The sequence below is a fragment of the Pongo pygmaeus genome, chromosome 1, assembly GCF_028885625.2.
Source record: "Pongo pygmaeus isolate AG05252 chromosome 1, NHGRI_mPonPyg2-v2.0_pri, whole genome shotgun sequence".
NCBI classification, from domain to species: Eukaryota; Metazoa; Chordata; class Mammalia; order Primates; family Hominidae; genus Pongo; species Pongo pygmaeus.
Window position 1 is genome coordinate 88,699,003 of NC_072373.2, and position 21,500 is coordinate 88,720,502.

The 21,500-nt window shown below is 58.1% G+C and overlaps 9 non-coding genes across 9 annotated transcripts; 5 read left to right on the forward strand and 4 right to left on the reverse strand.

Annotated features, from left to right (window-relative positions):
• Positions 1-3,519: 3,519 nt before the first annotated feature.
• On the reverse strand, positions 3,520-3,590 carry TRNAG-GCC (transfer RNA glycine (anticodon GCC)). Its single transcript has one exon. It is a non-coding gene; the product is annotated as a tRNA-Gly (tRNA).
• Positions 3,591-5,234: 1,644 nt separating this feature from the next.
• On the reverse strand, positions 5,235-5,317 carry TRNAL-CAG (transfer RNA leucine (anticodon CAG)). The gene has a single exon. It is a non-coding gene; the product is annotated as a tRNA-Leu (tRNA).
• A 658-nt stretch (positions 5,318-5,975) lies between these two features.
• Positions 5,976-6,047, forward strand: TRNAD-GUC (transfer RNA aspartic acid (anticodon GUC)). The gene has a single exon. It is a non-coding gene; the product is annotated as a tRNA-Asp (tRNA).
• Positions 6,048-6,663: 616 nt separating this feature from the next.
• TRNAG-UCC (transfer RNA glycine (anticodon UCC)) lies at positions 6,664-6,735 on the forward strand. The gene has a single exon. It is a non-coding gene; the product is annotated as a tRNA-Gly (tRNA).
• A 302-nt stretch (positions 6,736-7,037) lies between these two features.
• On the forward strand, positions 7,038-7,109 carry TRNAE-CUC (transfer RNA glutamic acid (anticodon CUC)). Its single transcript has one exon. It is a non-coding gene; the product is annotated as a tRNA-Glu (tRNA).
• Positions 7,110-11,154: 4,045 nt separating this feature from the next.
• Positions 11,155-11,225, reverse strand: TRNAG-GCC (transfer RNA glycine (anticodon GCC)). The gene has a single exon. It is a non-coding gene; the product is annotated as a tRNA-Gly (tRNA).
• Positions 11,226-12,883: 1,658 nt separating this feature from the next.
• Positions 12,884-12,966, reverse strand: TRNAL-CAG (transfer RNA leucine (anticodon CAG)). The gene has a single exon. It is a non-coding gene; the product is annotated as a tRNA-Leu (tRNA).
• A 651-nt stretch (positions 12,967-13,617) lies between these two features.
• Positions 13,618-13,689, forward strand: TRNAD-GUC (transfer RNA aspartic acid (anticodon GUC)). Its single transcript has one exon. It is a non-coding gene; the product is annotated as a tRNA-Asp (tRNA).
• Positions 13,690-14,298: 609 nt separating this feature from the next.
• On the forward strand, positions 14,299-14,370 carry TRNAG-UCC (transfer RNA glycine (anticodon UCC)). Its single transcript has one exon. It is a non-coding gene; the product is annotated as a tRNA-Gly (tRNA).
• Positions 14,371-21,500: the final 7,130 nt, after the last annotated feature.

Genomic DNA, 21,500 nt, shown 5'->3' on the forward strand with positions numbered 1-21,500 from the left:
GGTAGAAATGGCAGCGGAACTTGAGGAGCCGAGACCACGGGCCATAGCTCCAGGGAGGCCGAGCTGCGACAGTCACTCTGGCAGCATGACTATGTTCTTCTTCATGCGGACATGATATCGATGGGATTCCTGTGACGTGTGGTAACACGTGTAGACTGCGTAGTGATCGATGAGCCACTGAGGGGATGTAGGGCATCCATCCCGTGGGTGTCTGTCGTCTCTACCTGTTGGGAGCATCTCAGGTGCTGTCTTCCAGGAGCTCTTCGGAAACACGCACTAATACGTCGTTGTTACCCCTAGTCGCCCTACTCTGCCCTAGAACATTCTTAGAACGTATTCCCTCCATCTAAACGCATGCTGGTACCCAATTCACCAACCTCGCTTCACCGCAGTCACCCACACACCCTCTCCAGCCTCTGATCTCTACCTGTTGAGAGCATCTCAGGTGCTGTCTTCCAGGAGCTCTTCGGAAACACGCACTAATACGTCGTTGTTACCCCTAGTCGCCCTACTCTGCCCTAGAACATTCTTAGAACGTATTCCCTCCATCTAAACGCATGCTCGTACCCATTTCACCAACCTCTCTTCACCGCAGTCACCCACACACCCTCTCCAGCCTCTGGTGTCTATCGTTCTACTCTCTACCTCCACAAGGTGAACTTTTTGAGCTCCCAGGATTGGGGTAAGAACCTGCCCTCTCTGTCTTTCTGTGCCCGGCTCATTTGGTGTTCCATCGTGACCTATAGCTCCGCCTCTGTTGCTGCAGACGAGAGGATTTCGTTCTTTTCTACGGCCAAATGGCATTCCATGGTGTCCATATGCCACATTCTTGTTAATCCATTTCCCGGCTGACGGACACTTAGGTTGTCTTAACGACATCTTGCCTACTTGCACGTCCTTCATAGGCTCTCTGCAAGAAGAAAAATATGGCTCTTTTTGCCCGACCTCGCAGGCAGTCAGACCTTATGGTTGTCTTCCCCTGTTCCCTAAAAGTCGCTGTTCTTCTATTCTTTCTCAAGGTGCGCTGATCTCATATTGTTCAAACACACGTGTTTTACCATCAATTTGTAGAGTTAACACAATTGTCACAGGGGTCCTGAGGTGAGGTACATCCTCAGCTTACGGAGATAACAGGATTAAGAGATTAAAGTAAAGACAGGCGTAAGAAATTATAAAAGCATTATTTGGGAACCGAAGAAAGTCCATATTAAAATGAAGTCTTCACAGTTTACGTGCCTCTGCCGCGGCTCCAGCCGGTCCCTCCGTTCGGGGTCCCTGACTTCCCGCAACATACACGTGCGTGTGTGTACACGTGCTCCCGCTCACTGTTGACGGGTTTGAGATTCTCGCCTATTCTGGATGTGAAAATGAATCTTGAGAGGTCCCATTAGTTAGACCAACCTGGCCACGGGCATTGAAGCGTGGAGATGCAGGAGTTCGTGGGGAAAACCCAACGGCCAGGCTGACCAAAGCGCATGTGCGGGGTTGGGGTTCCTGATAGACTTCCAGCCGAAGTTTGCTTCCCATTGCCTGACCTACGCTCTCTATCTTCTCCCCAAATGTCAAGGAACATGTGGAGATGGTACCCATCCCCAGCGCCAAGATTCGCTGTGGAACGCTTTTCCCATCCCCTCCTTAGCACAGATGAGCCCAGTGCTCCAACCCTCTATTCAACCCGTATTGGTCATTATTGTCTGGCTGATCCCCCAAGTCAATGGCAGAAGTCAGTCGACTTCTTGCCAAAACTCCTCTGTAGGGGCAAAGTAGACGTCCAACCAACTGCACAAACCTCTCCCGTGTCATTCGTGGGATCTTGGCACAGTCGGATCACCTGCAGAGACCAGACCCTGTCGGGGATAGAGATGTTTGCCATCCCCACGGGAGGCTGGCTTGCTTGCCAGCGTGATGTGGGTGGATGTCAGTGGGTGACAGTGATGGACGAAGGTGTCCGTTCCCGTGGCTGGCGTCCACCCCAGCCCGGGGCAAGGGGCTGACACCGAGGAAAGGAGAGAAGCATGTCGCGTGCTGGGAGCTGGAAGAAGGAGTCCAGGGTGTCCAGGGGGTGCACAGGGCTGGCTGGCCAGGTCTGGGAGTGAGGCTGTCCAGTGAAACGGAGGTTGTGCAGATGCCTGGGGCGTCAGGGCACCTCGCGGGCCGCCTATGCGGTCGGAGGGATCCCAGCTGGTGGCGGAGCTGGCGTGTGTCTGAAGAGCCTGAAGGAGGCCAGGGCTGGGGGATAGGAGTCGTCTGAGTGAGGGACATTGACGGCGAGAGGGAGAGTTGACTGTGCGAGAGAGAGAGACAGAGAGATAGAGACAGAGAGAGAGAGAGAGAGAGAGAGACAGAGACAGAGACAGAGAAAGACAGAGAGGGTGAGAGATTGAGAGAGTGAGAGAGAGAGACAGACAGAGAGAGAGAGAGAGTGTGTGTCTGTGTGTGTGTGTGTGTGTGTGTGTGTGTGTGAGTGAAAGGGCGGGTGGGGTGAGACAAAGGTGGTGGAGGGAGGGCTGAGCCTGAAGGCTGGTGGGAACAGTACCTTTTCAGCGGGTTGGCCTGGGCAGGAAGGAAGTCTGTGTGGTCAAAGGGCACCCCCGCCGGCGAGACTGGGCTGCTGCTTGGGCTGGGCGGTCAGAGTATGGAGTGGGGCTGGGGTGAGGTGGCAAGCAGCCCAGGGTGGGAGAGACGTCGTGACAGAGCGACTGGAGGCCACGTCCCACGTCCCAAAAGGGTAGGGAATGCAACTGGACCCGAGACATAAATAAGCCGTCTTCAGGACGCACATTCACGTCTCAGGCATGTGTCTGGGGCTGAGATGAAAAGAGGTCCGAGGGAGAGAAACAAGGCAGCATCCTCGACTAAAGTGGTGGATTGGGGTTAGGTTGGGAGATGCGACATGGCGGTGGTGGTGCCGGCAGAATGAGGGGAGAGAGTGTGGAGTAGCCGGAACACGATGAATATAGACGGTGCACATGCCACGCGTACACTCGTGTGGTCGCGTTAAGGACTGTGTGACCAACTAGGGGAAAGTGATGAGTTACTCCCCGGAGTCGCGACGTCCTTCCTACTGGAAGGGCAACCATGGCATCATTTTCTGGATGTGGGGAGCCAGCGAGGGGGAGAGAGAGAGAGGAAAAGAGGTCGAGGTGGTGAAATGTGAAGAGGAGAGGTGGGGCGAGTGGCTGCAAGCCCGTGGTGCCTGGCGGTGTTCCTTGAAGTGAAATGCGTCGGGCAGAGGCGGTGGCAGGGCAATGAAGAGAAACAGGAGCAGGAGGCTGCCCAGGGCTGGTGTCTGGCGCGCTCTCGTGTTTGGAGGGGTTGTTGTTACCAAGGTGGGGGGGCGGGGGGACAGGCTCAACCGTAAGTCAGTGGAGAAAGGCACGGAAGAAAGGGCAGAGGGGCGTCGCGCGTGGGAGCGCAGCCGGTGCCGGACTCGCTCGCGCGCCCCGAGTGTAAGGAGGCGGCAGAGGCGAGCGCAGCTACGCCTTGGTGCTGCTGCAGCACCAAAATGGGAGGGTGTGCTGCATGGGCCGGGAATCGAACCCGGGCCTCCCGCGTGGCAGGCGAGAATTCTACCACTGAACCACCCATGCACCGATGGCAAACGCCAACGGAAGCTGGTGCAGCGGAGCTCGCCACCAGCGGCCGTTCACTGGTCACCGCCTGCCGTGGGCCTCCGTCCTATTGGAGCGGCCACGAGAGGCTGGCCCGATGGGGCGGGCAGAAGGGGAGGCTCCCGTCACGTCGAGGGACCTGAGGCGGGGCGCGGAGGGAGAGCGGAGGGAGAGAGGCCGACTCGGCCCATCTTGCGCTTTCTCTGCCGCCCAGGGCCGAGAGACTGCCCGCCGGGGTCTCCAGGGGAAGGACCAGCCGTGGCCCGCGCCCGAATGCCCGTGTGGGCAGGTGAGCTGTGGCGGGCCTTGCTGAGCGCGGATCCCCGGCACAGACCCAAAGTTCTTGTTTTTGTTTTTGTTTGTTTCTTTGTTTGTTTCTTTCTTTCTTTCTTTCGAGGGTCCTTTTTCTTTCTTTCTTTTCTTCACCGCCGGGCCTGCCTTCTCACTTGTGTCACCTGCGGGTGGGTGGGGAGGTGGGTGTGTCAGCGAGCGGGGGCGGCGATGGGGAACGGGTCTCGCAGCCGTGGCCTGCGGGCTCAGAAACGCAGACCAAGTCCGTGGGCGCCTCGCTCCTGCGCTGTGACCCACCCCACCGGCTCGCACTTGGGCTGGTAGGGAGGCTGGAGCGCGAGAAAGGAGCGGAGGAGCGCTTCGGCAGAGCCGCAGCTGGCTGACCCTGGAGAAGGCGCGCTGGGTGTGGCTGGGACGGCCCAGGCCGCGGCTTCCCCCGTGGGGATGCGGTGTGGCGCGGAGCTGGTCCCGGCGGGGCCTGGCGTTTGTGGGCGCGTGACGGGGATCTAGGGCTTCCGCTCGTGATTCCTCGTTGGCTGTCTTTCCGGGTTTGGACTCGCCTGCCAGGCTGTGTGCAGGGTTCCCGCTGCCTGTGGCCGGCAGGCGTCCGGGCTGCAGGTGGGCCGGCAGGCAGGTGTTAGCGGGAAGGGAGCACAAGTAGCGAGGTGGGATCGGCGACGTGGCTAGGGCGTCTGGAGAATGGAATGCGCGGCCGGGGTCCGAGGGGTCGGAGGAAAGGACAGGATGTTGGATGGCGTGCCTCTGGTGGGAGAAGTGTGTGCGGCTCCACGAGCGAGTCGCTCGCTGCCGTTCAGCGGTCAGAAGTTGGAGGGTGAAACCGGGCGGGCTGTGCAGGCCAGGACGCCTCTGGGCAGCGCAGCGGCGATTCGAGGCGGTGGGCGGTGGGCGGTGGGCGGTGGGCGGAGGCCGGTGGGAGGAAGGAGGGAAAAGGAGGAATAGGGCAAGAATCTGGGCTGTGTCTGTTTGGGCGGGCGGAGGAGATAGGCAGGGAAGAGCGTGGAAGGTGGTCGCGGTCGCTCGCTGTGTGTGGGGCCAGGGAAGAGGGCGTGCGAGGTGGCGGGGAGGGCGTCCGTCCGAAGGGCAATTGGTAGAGGGTCGCGGGCGCTGGCGCATGGTCCTGGGCTGTTTCTGCGACAGGCGGCGGGTGGGCAGGAAGAACGGACGTGCCTGAGAAGCGGCGGCGTTTTGGAGGCTTGCTTCAAGGGCGCTGGAGCTTGGAGAGCGGGCAAGGGCTCAAGGCAGGAACCGGCCAAAGGTGCTCCAGGGTTGCCATGGGCGTTGCCCTCCGGCGGGCGGGCCAAAAGGTCGGCTTGTCAGGAGTGGGATTCGAACCCACGCCTCCAGGGGAGACTGCGACCTGAACGCAGCGCCTTAGACCGCTCGGCCATCCTGACGGCGCGCCGGGGCGCGTCGCCGCTCGCATGGCTGGGACCCGGCGCGAACGCCTGCGCCGTTGGCCGGCGCCTGTCTGGGTTCGGTGCGCAACCGACGGACCGCGCGGGCGGAGCGGGCGCCAGGTGAACGGAGCCGGCCGGCGTTGACGTGGACGCCCCCGCGTCCCCACCCCGGACCCAAACGGTCCGCGTCGGGCCGGCCGCCGCCGCCGCACGCCCCAGCCCCCGCGCCTGGGCTCGCCGAACCCCGCAGGGCGCTGCGCCCACCGCGTCCTAGGAGCAGCGGCCTGACTGTTTCGCCCGCGCCTCTTCCTGCCCCGGCGCGATCCCCGCGTTGGAGACAGCAGGCAGGGCGCACGGGGAGGTTCCACGCCGCTCCGGTACCTGTCGGGGTCCGGGTCCGGCTCCGGGTCCCAGCGGGATCGCAGGGTGCTTTGTTGGGTGTCGGGGTAGGTCGCGCCAATGGTGGCGGGGGGCGGGTGGCGGGTGATGGGTGGCGGGTGGCGGGTGGCGGGTGACGGGTGGCGGGTGGCGGGTGGCGGGTGGCGGGTGGAGGGCGAGCACGCACCGGGCCCCTGCGGTCGGGGGAGGGGATCAAGGCAGGGCTAGGCGTCCGCGGTCGCAGTGGGGTCTGGCGTCCCGGCGACGGTCGCCGTCGTCCTCGTTAGTATAGTGGTGAGTATCCCCGCCTGTCACGCGGGAGACCGGGGTTCGATTCCCCGACGGGGAGGCAGCCGTCCTTTTTGGGCCGCCGCCTCGGACCCAGCCTGTGGGCCCTCCTTCTCCTTCCTCCGCCCTCCAGCTAGTGGCAGTGCGCCATCTCGGGCCTGGCCTGCCTGGCCCCTTGGCCCCCTGGGCCCCCTGGGCCCCCTGGGCCCCCTTGGCCTCCTGCCTTTTCTTCTCGCCCGCGGCTTGGTCGCCGCAGGCGGGCGGCCTCCTCTGGCCCCCCACGGCGCCCGACGAGCTGCCGGCCCAAAGTGGGTGTCGGAAGAGGCTTTCTGCGACGCACAGGGCCCGGCGCCCGGTGGGAGGCGGAGGAGCGAGGACCCTGTCGGCGCCGGCCGTGTCCCCGCCGGGCACCTGGTGGGGAAGGGCTCTGGCGGCCCCGGGCGGCGAGGGAGCGAGAGCTCCCCCAGAGGCAGGCGGGCGGAACGGGGCAGCCGCGCTCGCCTTGCACCGGTGGGGCGCCGGGCGGCCTTCGGCGGGGCCGTGGCAGCGCGGAGCTGCGGGCGGGCGGGCGGGCGGGCGGGCGGACGGACCGGGCGTCGGGGCCGGGCTGCCCCGGGCGTCGGCGGCGCGCTGGTGGGAGCCCCGGGCCGGCGTGGCGGGGCTGCCCGCGCCGTGCGGCGTTGGTGGTATAGTGGTGAGCATAGCTGCCTTCCAAGCAGTTGACCCGGGTTCGATTCCCGGCCAACGCAGCGGGCCGACCTTTTGCGGAGGTCCCGGGCGCGGAGCTCGTGTGGCAGCTTGGCCTGTGGCTGCGTGCCTGTGCGCCCGGGAAGGAGGCGCGCGGTGTTTGGAGGGTGTGCTGCGAACAGGGCAGAGCTGCTCGTGAGGGCAGGCCGGTTGCCGCCGGCGTCGCGGGGGCTGGTTGCGGGTGTTTGTTTTAACCCGAAGCAGGGGACAGGCGCCAAGGTAGCGCCAAGGTAGCGCCAAGGTAGTGCTGGGAGCCGGAGGCGCCCGGGGCCAGGAGGCGCAAGCCGGGCCCCGAAGCCGTCACTCCCTGGTGGTCTAGTGGTTAGGATTCGGCGCTCTCACCGCCGCGGCCCGGGTTCGATTCCCGGTCAGGGAAGCCTTCCTTCTTTGGCTCTGCCTGCCAGCTGCCAGGCCCCTTCACACCTCCCCTTTTGGCCAACAGGCTCGCTCGCTCGCTTCTCCCGCGCCCCAGCCACAACCTCCCGCGGCCTCCACGTGCGCCCCAACGCTCCCCGCCTGCCTCCACCCATCCGTCCTTTTGGCCTCGCTGGCGCCACCTTCGCAACATCAGCTTCACAGCTCTTCCTTGTCACGTGCTCGCCTCGCTCCCACTCTTTCTCAGCGGCAAAGCCCACTGGCCAGGTCAGGCTTTCTCCTCCCATGGCCGCCAGGTGACCCGCCACCACCACCGCCACCCTCGCACTCTCGGCTGGCCACCGAATGGGCCAGGACTCTCGAGCAGAGCGGCTTCCGCCAAGCCAAGCCCGGTGGCTGACGGGCCACTTCTCTCTCGGCTGCGGGGGATCTGCGCCTAATGGTTGGGCCACCCGCCAGAGCCACTCATGCCAGCAAGCGCACTGGCTTTTCCGAGGCGTGCCAGACCCTGAGCGCGGGATCCGTGATTGGGCTCCACGGGTGTCACCGGCTTCGGTAGAAATGGCAGCGGAACTTGAGGAGCCGAGACCACGGGCCATAGCTCCAGGGAGGCCGAGCTGCGACAGTCACTCTGGCAGCATGACTATGTTCTTCTTCATGCGGACATGATATCGATGGGATTCCTGTGACGTGTGGTAACACGTGTAGACTGCGTAGTGATCGATGAGCCACTGAGGGGATGTAGGGCATCCATCCCGTGGGTGTCTGTCGTCTCTACCTGTTGGGAGCATCTCAGGTGCTGTCTTCCAGGAGCTCTTCGGAAACACGCACTAATACGTCGTTGTTACCCCTAGTCGCCCTACTCTGCCCTAGAACATTCTTAGAACGTATTCCCTCCATCTAAACGCATGCTGGTACCCAATTCACCAACCTCGCTTCACCGCAGTCACCCACACACCCTCTCCAGCCTCTGATCTCTACCTGTTGAGAGCATCTCAGGTGCTGTCTTCCAGGAGCTCTTCGGAAACACGCACTAATACGTCGTTGTTACCCCTAGTCGCCCTACTCTGCCCTAGAACATTCTTAGAACGTATTCCCTCCATCTAAACGCATGCTCGTACCCATTTCACCAACCTCTCTTCACCGCAGTCACCCACACACCCTCTCCAGCCTCTGGTGTCTATCGTTCTACTCTCTACCTCCACAAGGTGAACTTTTTGAGCTCCCAGGATTGGGGTAAGAACCTGCCCTCTCTGTCTTTCTGTGCCCGGCTCATTTGGTGTTCCATCGTGACCTATAGCTCCGCCTCTGTTGCTGCAGACGAGAGGATTTCGTTCTTTTCTACGGCCAAATGGCATTCCATGGTGTCCATATGCCACATTCTTGTTAATCCATTTCCCGGCTGACGGACACTTAGGTTGTCTTAACGACATCTTGCCTACTTGCACGTCCTTCATAGGCTCTCTGCAAGAAGAAAAATATGGCTCTTTTTGCCCGACCTCGCAGGCAGTCAGACCTTATGGTTGTCTTCCCCTGTTCCCTAAAAGTCGCTGTTCTTCTATTCTTTCTCAAGGTGCGCTGATCTCATATTGTTCAAACACACGTGTTTTACCATCAATTTGTAGAGTTAACACAATTGTCACAGGGGTCCTGAGGTGAGGTACATCCTCAGCTTACGGAGATAACAGGATTAAGAGATTAAAGTAAAGACAGGCGTAAGAAATTATAAAAGCATTATTTGGGAACCGAAGAAAGTCCATATTAAAATGAAGTCTTCACAGTTTACGTGCCTCTGCCGCGGCTCCAGCCGGTCCCTCCGTTCGGGGTCCCTGACTTCCCGCAACATACACGTGCGTGTGTGTACACGTGCTCCCGCTCACTGTTGACGGGTTTGAGATTCTCGCCTATTCTGGATGTGAAAATGAATCTTGAGAGGTCCCATTAGTTAGACCAACCTGGCCACGGGCATTGAAGCGTGGAGATGCAGGAGTTCGTGGGGAAAACCCAACGGCCAGGCTGACCAAAGCGCATGTGCGGGGTTGGGGTTCCTGATAGACTTCCAGCCGAAGTTTGCTTCCCATTGCCTGACCTACGCTCTCTATCTTCTCCCCAAATGTCAAGGAACATGTGGAGATGGTACCCATCCCCAGCGCCAAGATTCGCTGTGGAACGCTTTTCCCATCCCCTCCTTAGCACAGATGAGCCCAGTGCTCCAACCCTCTATTCAACCCGTATTGATCATTATTGTCTGGCTGATCCCCCAAGTCAATGGCAGAAGTCAGTCGACTTCTTGCCAAAACTCCTCTGTAGGGGCAAAGTAGACGTCCAACCAACTGCACAAACCTCTCCCGTGTCATTCGTGGGATCTTGGCACAGTCGGATCACCTGCAGAGACCAGACCCTGTCGGGGATAGAGATGTTTGCCATCCCCACGGGAGGCTGGCTTGCTTGCCAGCGTGATGTGGGTGGATGTCAGTGGGTGACAGTGATGGACGAAGGTGTCCGTTCCCGTGGCTGGCGTCCACCCCAGCCCGGGGCAAGGGGCTGACACCGAGGAAAGGAGAGAAGCATGTCGCGTGCTGGGAGCTGGAAGAAGGAGTCCAGGGTGTCCAGGGGGTGCACAGGGCTGGCTGGCCAGGTCTGGGAGTGAGGCTGTCCAGTGAAACGGAGGTTGTGCAGATGCCTGGGGCGTCAGGGCACCTCGCGGGCCGCCTATGCGGTCGGAGGGATCCCAGCTGGTGGCGGAGCTGGCGTGTGTCTGAAGAGCCTGAAGGAGGCCAGGGCTGGGGGATATGAGTCGTCTGAGTGAGGGACATTGACGGCGAGAGGGAGAGTTGACTGTGCGAGAGAGAGAGACAGAGAGATAGAGACAGAGAGAGAGAGACAGAGACAGAGACAGAGAAAGACAGAGAGGGTGAGAGATTGAGAGAGTGAGAGAGAGAGACAGACAGAGAGAGAGAGAGAGAGTGTGTGTCTGTGTGTGTGTGTGTGAGTGAAAGGGCGGGTGGGGTGAGACAAAGTGGTGGAGGGAGGGCTGAGCCTGAAGGCTGGTGGGAACAGTACCTTTTCAGCGGGTTGGCCTGGGCAGGAAGGAAGTCTGTGTGGTCAAAGGGCACCCCCGCCGGCGAGACTGGGCTGCTGCTTGGGCTGGGCGGTCAGAGTATGGAGTGGGGCTGGGGTGAGGTGGCAAGCAGCCCAGGGTGGGAGAGACGTCGTGACAGAGCGACTGGAGGCCACGTCCCACGTCCCAAAAGGGTAGGGAATGCAACTGGACCCGAGACATAAATAAGCCGTCTTCAGGACGCACATTCACGTCTCAGGCATGTGTCTGGGGCTGAGATGAAAAGAGGTCCGAGGGAGAGAAACAAGGCAGCATCCTCGACTAAAGTGGTGGATTGGGGTTAGGTTGGGAGATGCGACATGGCGGTGGTGGTGCCGGCAGAATGAGGGGAGAGAGTGTGGAGTAGCCGGAACACGATGAATATAGACGGTGCACATGCCACGCGTACACTCGTGTGGTCGCGTTAAGGACTGTGTGACCAACTAGGGGAAAGTGATGAGTTACTCCCCGGAGTCGCGACGTCCTTCCTACTGGAAGGGCAACCATGGCATCATTTTCTGGATGTGGGGAGCCAGCGAGGGGGAGAGAGAGAGAGGAAAAGAGGTCGAGGTGGTGAAATGTGAAGAGGAGAGGTGGGGCGAGTGGCTGCAAGCCCGTGGTGCCTGGCGGTGTTCCTTGAAGTGAAATGCGTCGGGCAGAGGCGGTGGCAGGGCAATGAAGAGAAACAGGAGCAGGAGGCTGCCCAGGGCTGGTGTCTGGCGCGCTCTCGTGTTTGGAGGGGTTGTTGTTACCAAGGTGGGGGGGCGGGGGGACAGGCTCAACCGTAAGTCAGTGGAGAGAGGCACGGAAGAAAGGGCAGAGGGGCGTCGCGCGTGGGAGCGCAGCCGGTGCCGGACTCGCTCGCGCGCCCCGAGTGTAAGGAGGCGGCAGAGGCGAGCGCAGCTACGCCTTGGTGCTGCTGCAGCACCAAAATGGGAGGGTGTGCTGCATGGGCCGGGAATCGAACCCGGGCCTCCCGCGTGGCAGGCGAGAATTCTACCACTGAACCACCCATGCACCGATGGCAAACGCCAACGGAAGCTGGTGCAGCGGAGCTCGCCACCAGCGGCCGTTCACTGGTCACCGCCTGCCGTGGGCCTCCGTCCTATTGGAGCGGCCACGAGAGGCTGGCCCGATGGGGCGGGCAGAAGGGGAGGCTCCCGTCACGTCGAGGGACCTGAGGCGGGGCGCGGAGGGAGAGCGGAGGGAGAGAGGCCGACTCGGCCCATCTTGCGCTTTCTCTGCCGCCCAGGGCCGAGAGACTGCCCGCCGGGGTCTCCAGGGGAAGGACCAGCCGTGGCCCGCGCCCGAATGCCCGTGTGGGCAGGTGAGCTGTGGCGGGCCTTGCTGAGCGCGGATCCCCGGCACAGACCCAAAGTTCTTGTTTTTGTTTTTGTTTGTTTCTTTGTTTGTTTCTTTCTTTCTTTCTTTCGAGGGTCCTTTTTCTTTCTTTCTTTTCTTCACCGCCGGGCCGGCCTTCTCACTTGTGTCACCTGCGGGTGGGTGGGGAGGTGGGTGTGTCAGCGAGCGGGGGCGGCGATGGGGAACGGGTCTCGCAGCCGTGGCCTGCGGGCTCAGAAACGCAGACCAAGTCCGTGGGCGCCTCGCTCCTGCGCTGTGACCCACCCCACCGGCTCGCACTTGGGCTGGTAGGGAGGCTGGAGCGCGAGAAAGGAGCGGAGGAGCGCTTCGGCAGAGCCGCAGCTGGCTGACCCTGGAGAAGGCGCGCTGGGTGTGGCTGGGACGGCCCAGGCCGCGGCTTCCCCCGTGGGGATGCGGTGTGGCGCGGAGCTGGTCCCGGCGGGGCCTGGCGTTTGTGGGCGCGTGACGGGGATCTAGGGCTTCCGCTCGTGATTCCTCGTTGGCTGTCTTTCCGGGTTTGGACTCGCCTGCCAGGCTGTGTGCAGGGTTCCCGCTGCCTGTGGCCGGCAGGCGTCCGGGCTGCAGGTGGGCCGGCAGGCAGGTGTTAGCGGGAAGGGAGCACAAGTAGCGAGGTGGGATCGGCGACGTGGCTAGGGCGTCTGGAGAATGGAATGCGCGGCCGGGGTCCGAGGGGTCGGAGGAAAGGACAGGATGTTGGATGGCGTGCCTCTGGTGGGAGAAGTGTGTGCGGCTCCACGAGCGAGTCGCTCGCTGCCGTTCAGCGGTCAGAAGTTGGAGGGTGAAACCGGGCGGGCTGTGCAGGCCAGGACGCCTCTGGGCAGCGCAGCGGCGATTCGAGGCGGTGGGCGGTGGGCGGTGGGCGGTGGGCGGTGGGCGGTGGGCGGAGGCCGGTGGGAGGAAGGAGGGAAAAGGAGGAATAGGGCAAGAATCTGGGCTGTGTCTGTTTGGGCGGGCGGAGGAGATAGGCAGGGAAGAGCGTGGAAGGTGGTCGCGGTCGCTCGCTGTGTGTGGGGCCAGGGAAGAGGGCGTGCGAGGTGGCGGGGAGGGCGTCCGTCCGAAGGGCAATTGGTAGAGGGTCGCGGGCGCTGGCGCATGGTCCTGGGCTGTTTCTGCGACAGGCGGCGGGTGGGCAGGAAGAACGGACGTGCCTGAGAAGCGGCGGCGTTTTGGAGGCTTGCTTCAAGGGCGCTGGAGCTTGGAGAGCGGGCAAGGGCTCAAGGCAGGAACCGGCCAAAGGTGCTCCAGGGTTGCCATGGGCGTTGCCCTCCGGCGGGCGGGCCAAAAGGTCGGCTTGTCAGGAGTGGGATTCGAACCCACGCCTCCAGGGGAGACTGCGACCTGAACGCAGCGCCTTAGACCGCTCGGCCATCCTGACGGCGCGCCGGGGCGCGTCGCCGCTCGCATGGCTGGGACCCGGCGAGAACGCCTGCGCCGTTGGCCGGCGCCTGTCTGGGTTCGGTGCGCAACCGACGGACCGCGCGGGCGGAGCGGGCGCCAGGTGAACGGAGCCGGCCGGCGTTGACGTGGACGCCCCCGCGTCCCCACCCCGGACCCAAACGGTCCGCGTCGGGCCGGCCGCCACCGCCGCACGCCCCAGCCCCCGCGCCTGGGCTCGCCGAACCCCGCAGGGCGCTGCGCCCACCGCGTCCTAGGAGCAGCGGCCTGACTGTTTCGCCCGCGCCTCTTCCTGCCCCGGCGCGATCCCCGCGTTGGAGACAGCAGGCAGGGCGCACGGGGAGGTTCCACGCCGCTCCGGTACCTGTCGGGGTCCGGGTCCGGCTCCGGGTCCCAGCGGGATCGCAGGGTGCTTTGTTGGGTGTCGGGGTAGGTCGCGCCAATGGTGGCGGGGGGCGGGTGGCGGGTGATGGGTGGCGGGTGGCGGGTGGCGGGTGACGGGTGGCGGGTGGCGGGTGGCGGGTGGAGGGCGAGCACGCACCGGGCCCCTGCGGTCGGGGGAGGGGATCAAGGCAGGGCTAGGCGTCCGCGGTCGCAGTGGGGTCTGGCGTCCCGGCGACGGTCGCCGTCGTCCTCGTTAGTATAGTGGTGAGTATCCCCGCCTGTCACGCGGGAGACCGGGGTTCGATTCCCCGACGGGGAGGCAGCCGTCCTTTTTGGGCCGCCGCCTCGGACCCAGCCTGTGGGCCCTCCTTCTCCTTCCTCCGCCCTCCAGCTAGTGGCAGTGCGCCATCTCGGGCCTGGCCTGCCTGGCCCCTTGGCCCCCTGGGCCCCCTGGGCCCCCTTGGCCTCCTGGGCCCCCTTGGCCTCCTGCCTTTTCTTCTCGCCCGCGGCTTGGTCGCCGCAGGCGGGCGGCCTCCTCTGGCCCCCCACGGCGCCCGACGAGCTGCCGGCCCAAAGTGGGTGTCGGAAGAGGCTTTCTGCGACGCACAGGGCCCGGCGCCCGGTGGGAGGCGGAGGAGCGAGGACCCTGTCGGCGCCGGCCGTGTCCCCGCCGGGCACCTGGTGGGGAAGGGCTCTGGCGGCCCCGGGCGGCGAGGGAGCGAGAGCGCCCCCAGAGGCAGGCGGGCGGAACGGGGCAGCCGCGCTCGCCTTGCACCGGTGGGGCGCCGGGCGGCCTTCGGCGGGGCCGTGGCAGCGCGGAGCTGCGGGCGGGCGGACGGACCGGGCGTCGGGGCCGGGCTGCCCCGGGCGTCGGCGGCGCGCTGGTGGGAGCCCCGGGCCGGCGTGGCGGGGCTGCCCGCGCCGTGCGGCGTTGGTGGTATAGTGGTGAGCATAGCTGCCTTCCAAGCAGTTGACCCGGGTTCGATTCCCGGCCAACGCAGCGGGCCGACCTTTTGCGGAGGTCCCGGGCGCGGAGCTCGTGTGGCAGCTTGGCCTGTGGCTGCGTGCCTGTGCGCCCGGGAAGGAGGCGCGCGGTGTTTGGAGGGTGTGCTGCCTACCTCCACCCATCTGTCCTTTTGGCCTCGCTGATGCCACCTTCGCAACATCAGCTTCACAGCTCTTCCTTGTCAGGTACTCGCCTCGCTCCCACTCTTTCTCAGCAGCAAAGCCCACTGGCCAGGTCAGGCTTTCTCCTCCCATGGCCGCCAGGTGACCCGCCACCTCCACCAGCACCACCCTCGCACTCTCTTCTGGCCACGGAATGCTCCAGTAGTCTGGAGCAGAGCGGCTTCCGCCAATCCAAGCCGGGTGGCTGACGGGCCACTTCTTTCTTCGCTGAGGGGGATCTGCGTCTAATGGTTGGGCCACCCGCCAGAGCCACTTATGCCAGCAAGCTTACTGGCTTTTTCAAGGCGTGCCAGACCCTTAGGGCGGGATCCGTGATTGGGCTCCACCGGTGTCAGCGGCTTTGGTAGAAATGGCAGCGGAACTTGTGGAGCCGAGAGCACGGGCTTTGGCGATGGGGAGGCAGAGCTGTGACAATCACTCTTGCAGCATGACTATGTTTTTCTTCATGCAGGCATGATATTGATGGGATTTCTGTGACGTGGTAACTCTTGTACATTGCTGTAGTGATCCATGATCAACCGAGGGGATGTAGGGCATCCATCCCGTGGGTATCTGTCATCTCTACCTGTTGGGAACATCTCACATGCTGTCTTCCAGCTCCTTGGAAACACACTCTAATACATCGTTGTTACCTCTAGTCGCCCTACTCTGCCATAGAACATTAGAACGTATTCCTTCTATCTACCCACATGCTCGTACCCATTTTGCCAACCTCTCTTCAACCCAGTCACCCACACACACTCTCCAGCCTCTGGTGTCTATCATTCTACTCTCTACCCCCACAAGGTGAACTTTTTGTGCTGCCACGATAGTAGTGAGAACCTGCCCTCTCTATCTTTCTGTGCCTGGCTCATTTGATGTTACATCATGACTTCCTGTGTCTGTCATGTTGCTGCCAATGACAGGATTTCATTCTTTTTTTTTTTAATGGCTGTGTTTGTTAATAATGAGTGTCAACTTGATTGGATTGAAGGATGCATCGTACTCATGCTAGGTGTATCTGTGATGGTGTTGCCAAAGGACATAAACATTTGAGTCAATAGGCTGGGGAAGGCCAACCCATACTTAATCTGGTGTGCACAGTCTAATCAGTTGCCAGCCCATATAAAGCAGGCAGAAAGTCGTGAAAAGGGGAGAGTGGCTTAGCTTCCCCACCTACATCTCTCTCCCATGCCTGATGCTTCCTGCCCTCTTAACATTGGATTCCAAGTTCTTCTGTTTTGACCCCTGGACTAGCTGCCCTTCCTCCTCATGCTTGCAAACAGTGTATTTTGGGACTTTGTGATTGTGTAAGTTAATACTTAATAAACTTCTATGTGTGTGCGTGTGTGTGTGTGTTTGTATGTGTTAGTACTTTCCCTCTAGGGAACCCTGACTTGCACAGATTTTGGTACCAGAAGTAGTTCTAGAGGAATAGAATATTAAGGTTGGAAATCTCTCATTGGTTTTGAGGTTTCTGGAGTCAGCTGCTTAATATGATTAGACCCAAAAATGCTAAAGACTCTACTTCTAATACTATGGAGAACACTGATAGTCCTTGGTGTGAACTGTTTAGAAAGTTATGCAAAACAAATGCATTTGACACTCCTGATTCACCGCTTGTGAGAGTCAAGGAGTTTAGTGACTCTATACGTAATACCTTTGAACATATGTGGAGAACCAAGGAACGTAATGAAGCTGTTTTTTGCTCCTAAGTTCAGTGGACAAATTGATGAAAGAAAATGATGAACTCAGGGATTCTGTCTTCCAGCTTCAGAAGCAGATACTGAGCCTCAGATCTGCTAAGATTGCCCTGAGTGAGAGTCTTATCTCCTGTAGGGAAAGAGCTGAAATTGTGGAAAAACAGATACAAGCTCTTATGTGAGCGGCTGATCTGCAACGAAAGGTGCATGCACAGCCTTGCCAGGTTTCTACTGTTACAGTGAGGGCATTGATTGGAAAAGAATGGGACCCTGCAACTTGGAATGGGGATGTGTGGGAGTTCCCTGATGAAGCTGGGGACACTGAGCTTGTAAACTCTGATGAACCTTTTTTGCCAGAAGGAACAGCTTCCCCATCCCCAGTAGTGGAAGCATCCCCTCCCTGACCCATGCTGCCATCAGCCTCTCCACCTTTGTCTAAGGAGATAAACCCTGTACTGCCTGAGGCAACAGTGATGACCTCCTCTGAGGCAGTTGCCAGGCAAAATAATGTTGATTCTCCTTAGGAGCCACTCCCAACACCTCTGTTTGCTTCTAGACCTATAACTAGACTAAAGTCCTGGCAGGCCCCTAGAGGTGAGGTTGAGAGTGTGACCCATGAGGAGTTGCACTACATTCAAAAAGAACTGCTTGAGTTCTCTAATTTATATAAACAGAAATCTGGAGAACAGGCATTGGAATGGATATTAAGGGTATGGGATAATGGTGGAAGGAACATAGAGTTGGATCAGGCTGAATTTATTGATTTGGGCCCACTAAGTAGGGACTCTTCATTTAATGTTGCAGCTCAGGGAGTTAAAAAAAAAAAGGTTCTAATAGTTTATTTGCTTGATTAGCTGAAATATGGATTAAAAGATGGCCCACTGTTAACAAGCTGGAAATGCCTGATCTCCCTTGGTTTAATGTAGAGGAAGGGACCCAAAGGCTTAGGGAGATTGGGATGGTGGAGTGAATTAGTCACTTTAGACCTACTCATCCCAGCTGGGAGGGTCCAGAAGATATGCCCTTGCAATTAATGCCTTGTGAAATAGATTTGTGAGGGCAGCACCTGCATCTTTGAAGAGCCCTGTAATTACTCTTCTCTATATGTCAGATCTAACAGTGGGAACTGCAGTCACCCAACTACAAAATTTACATACAATGGGAATAATTGGATCCCAAGGTGGCAGGGGCCAAGTGGTGGCACTCAATCGTCAAAGACAAGGTGGGTGTAGCTACCGTAATGGACAGCAGAGACAAAGCAGCAATCACAATAGTCTGACTTGTGTAGAGCTCTGGCATTGGCTAATTAATCACTGTGTTCCTAGAAGTGAAATTGGTAGGAAGCCTACTGAATTCGTCCTTAATTTATATAAGGAGAATTCTACGTCGAAGGGACAAAAGGCTAATTTGAATGATAAAAACAGAGAATCATGGCCCCTCAATCAATTTCCAGACTTCAGCCAGTTTACAGACCCAGAACCCTTTGAATGAAGGGGAGGCCAGGTCCCCTTGAGGAAGGACCCCACTACATTACCCACAATTTATGCAACGAATCTTTCTCCAATCCTTCCCCAAGTAAACCTCTGGCCTTTTACCAGGGTAACTATGCATTGAGGAAAGATAAATGATCAGATATTTCAGGGACTTTGGCTCTGAGCTGACGTTGATTCCAGGGTACCCAAAATGTCATTGTGGCCCTCCAGTTAAAGTAGGGGCTTATGGAGCTCAGGTAATTAATGGAATTTTAGCTCAGTCCAACTTATAGTGGATCCAGTGGGTCCCCAGACTCATCCTGTGGTCATTTCCCCAGTGCCAGAATGCATAATTTGCAAAGACATCCTTAGCAGCTGGCAGAACCCCCACATTGGCTCCCTGACTGGTTGGGCTATTATGGTGGGAAGGCCCAAATGGAGGCCATTAGAGCTGCCCCTACCTAGAAAAATAGTAAATAAAAAACCATATCACATCAAGGACATGAAAGACACAAGGTGGTGATTCCCACCACATCCCTATTCAACTCTCCCATTTGGCTTGTGCAGAAGACAGATGGATCTTGAAGAATGACAGTGGATTATCGTAAGCTTAACTAATTGGTGACTACAACTGCAGCTGCTGTATCAGATGTGGTTTCATTGCTTGAGCAAAGTAATACATCTCCTGGTACCTGGTATGCAGTCATTGAGTTGGCAAATGCCTTTTTCTCCATTCCTGTCCAGAAGGTCCACCAGAAGTGGTTTGCCTTCAGCTGGCAAGGCCAGCAATATACCTCAAGGGTATATCAACTCTCCGGCTTTGTGTCATAATCTTATTCGGAGAGACCTAGATCGCTTTTTGCTTCTGCAAGATGTCACACTGGTCCATTATATTGATTACATTATGCTGACTGGATCCAGTGAGTAAGAAGTAGCAAACACACTGGACTTATTCATGAGACACTTGCCTGCCAGAGGATGGAAATAAATCCAACTAAAATTCAGGGACCTTCTACCTCAGTAAAATGTCTAGGGGTCCAATGGTGTGGGGCCTGTCGAGATATTCATTCTAAGGTGAAGAATAAGTTGCTGCAGTTGGCCCCTCCTACAACCAAAAAAGAGGCACAACACCTAGTGGGTCTATTTGGATTTCGGAGGCAACATATTCCTCATTTGGGTGTGTTATTCTGGCCCATTTATCAAATGACCTGAAAGGCTGCCAGTTTTGAGTGGGGTCCAGAACAGGAGAAGGCCCTGCAGCAGGTCCAGGCTGCTGCACAAGCTGCTCTGCCACTTGGGCCATATGATCCAGCAGATCCAATGGTGCTTGAGGTGTCAGTGGCAGATAGGGATGCTGTTTGGAGCCTTTGGCAGGCCCCCATAGGGGAATCACAGCAGAGGCCTCTAGGATTTTGGAGCAAGGCCCTGCCATCTTCTGCAGATAACTACTCTCCTTTTGAGAGACAGCTCTTGGCCTGTTACTGGGCTTTAGTGGAAACTGAACGTTCAAGTATGGGTCAAGTCACCATGTGACCTAAATTACCTATCTTGAACTGGGTGCTTTCTGACCCATCTAGCCATAAAGTCAGTCATGCACAGCAGCATTCCATCATCAAATCGAAGTGGTATATATGTTATCAGGCTCGAGCAGGTCCTGAAGGCACAAGTAAATTACATGAGGAAGTGGCTCAAATGGCCATGGTCTCCACTCCTGCCACCCTGCCTTCTCTCCCCCAGCCTGTACTGATGGCTTCATTGGAAGTTCCCTATGATCAGTTGACAGAGGAAGAGAAGACTAGGGTCTGGTTCACAGATGGTTTTGCTAAATATGCAGGCACCACCCAAAAGTTGAAGGGGTGGCCTGCCCCTCCATGCCTGTGGGTATTTCTAGTCGGGTGGAACAAGACACTGAGAAAAGAAATAAGACACAGAGACAAACTATAGAGAAACAACAGTGGGCCCAGGGGACCAGCACTCAGCATACCAAGGACCTGCACCGGCACCAGTCTCTGAGTTCCCTCAGTTTTTATTGATTATTATCTTCATTATTTCAGCAAAAAGGAATGTAGTAGGAGGGCAGGGTGATAATAAGGGGGAAGGTCAGCAACAAACGTGAGCAATAGAATCTATGTCATAATTAAGTTCAAGGAAAGGTACTATGACTGGACATGCATGTAAGCCAGATTTACATTTCTCTCCACCCAAACTTCTCAGTGGAGTAAAGAATAACAAGGCAGCATTGCTGCAAACATGTCTCACCTCCCACCACAGGGCGGTTTTTCTCTCATCTCAGAATTTAAAAAATGTACAATCGGGTTTTATACCGAGACATTCAGTTCCCAGGGGCAGGCAGGAGACAGTGGCCTTCCTCTATCTCAACTGCAAGAGGCTTTCCTCTTTTACTAATCCACCTCAGCACAGACCCTTTACAGGTGTCGGGCTGCGGGACGGTCAGGTCTTTCTAATCCCGTGAGGCCATATTTCAGACTGTCACATGGGGAGAAACCTTGGACAATACCCCGCTTTCAAGGGCAGAGGTCCCTGTGGCTTTCCGCAGTGCATTGTGCCCCTGGTTTATTGAGATTAGAGAATGGCAATGACTTTTACCAAGTATACTGTTTGTAAACATTTTGTTAACAAGGCACGTCCTGCACAGCCCTAGATCCTTTAAACCTTGATTTCATACAACACATGTTTTTGTGAGCTCCAGGTTGGGTCAAAGTGGTTGGGTCAAAGTGGCTGGGGCAAAGCTACAAATTAACAACATCTCAGCAAAGCAATTATTTAAAGTACAGATCTTTTTCAAAATGGGGTCTCTTATGTCTTCCCTTTCTACATAGACACAGTAACAGTCTGATCTCTCTTTCTTTTCCCTACAAAAGTGGACAGCTGGAGCACTACAGCCCCCCCTTTCTAGGACACCCCTGAAGGACAGCAGTGAAGAGGAATCTTCCCAGTAAGCAGAACTTTGAGCAGTGCACCTAGTTGTGCACTTTGCATGGAAGGAGAAATGGCCAGATATGTGATTATATACTGATTCATTGGCTGTGGCCAGTGGTTTGGCTGGATGGACAGGGACTTGGAAGAAGCATGATGGAAAATTGGTGACAAAGAAAGTTGGGGAAGAGGTATGTGGATGAACCTCTCTGCGTGGTCAAAAACTGTGAAGACTTCGTATTCCGTGTAGGTGCCCACCAACAGGTGACCTCAGCAGAGGAGGATTTTAATAATCAAGTGGATAGGATGACCCTATCTATGGACACCACACAGCCTCCTTCCCCAGCCACCCCTGTGATCGCCCAATGGGCCCATGAACAAAGTGGCCATCATGGCAGGGATGGAGGTTACGCATGGGTTCAGCAACATGGACTTCCACTCACCAAGGCTGACCTGGCTACAGTCACTGCTGAGTGCCAAATTTGCCAGCAGCAGACACCAACACTGAGTCCTCAATATGGCACAATTTCTCGGGGTAATTAGCCAGCTACCTGGTGGCAGGTTGATTATACTGGACCTCTCCCATCATGGAAAAGTCAAAGCTTTGTCCTCACTGGAATAGACATTTACTTGGGATATGGGTTTGCCTATTCTGCATGCGATGCTTCTGCCATGACTACCATCTGTGGACTCATGGAATGCCTTATCCACTGTCATGGTATTCCACACAGCATTGCCTCTGACCAACGCATTCACTTTATGGCAAAAGCAGTGTGGCAGTGGTCTCGTGCTCATGGAATTTACTGGTCTTACCATATTCCCCATCATCCTGAAGCAGCTGGATTGATAGA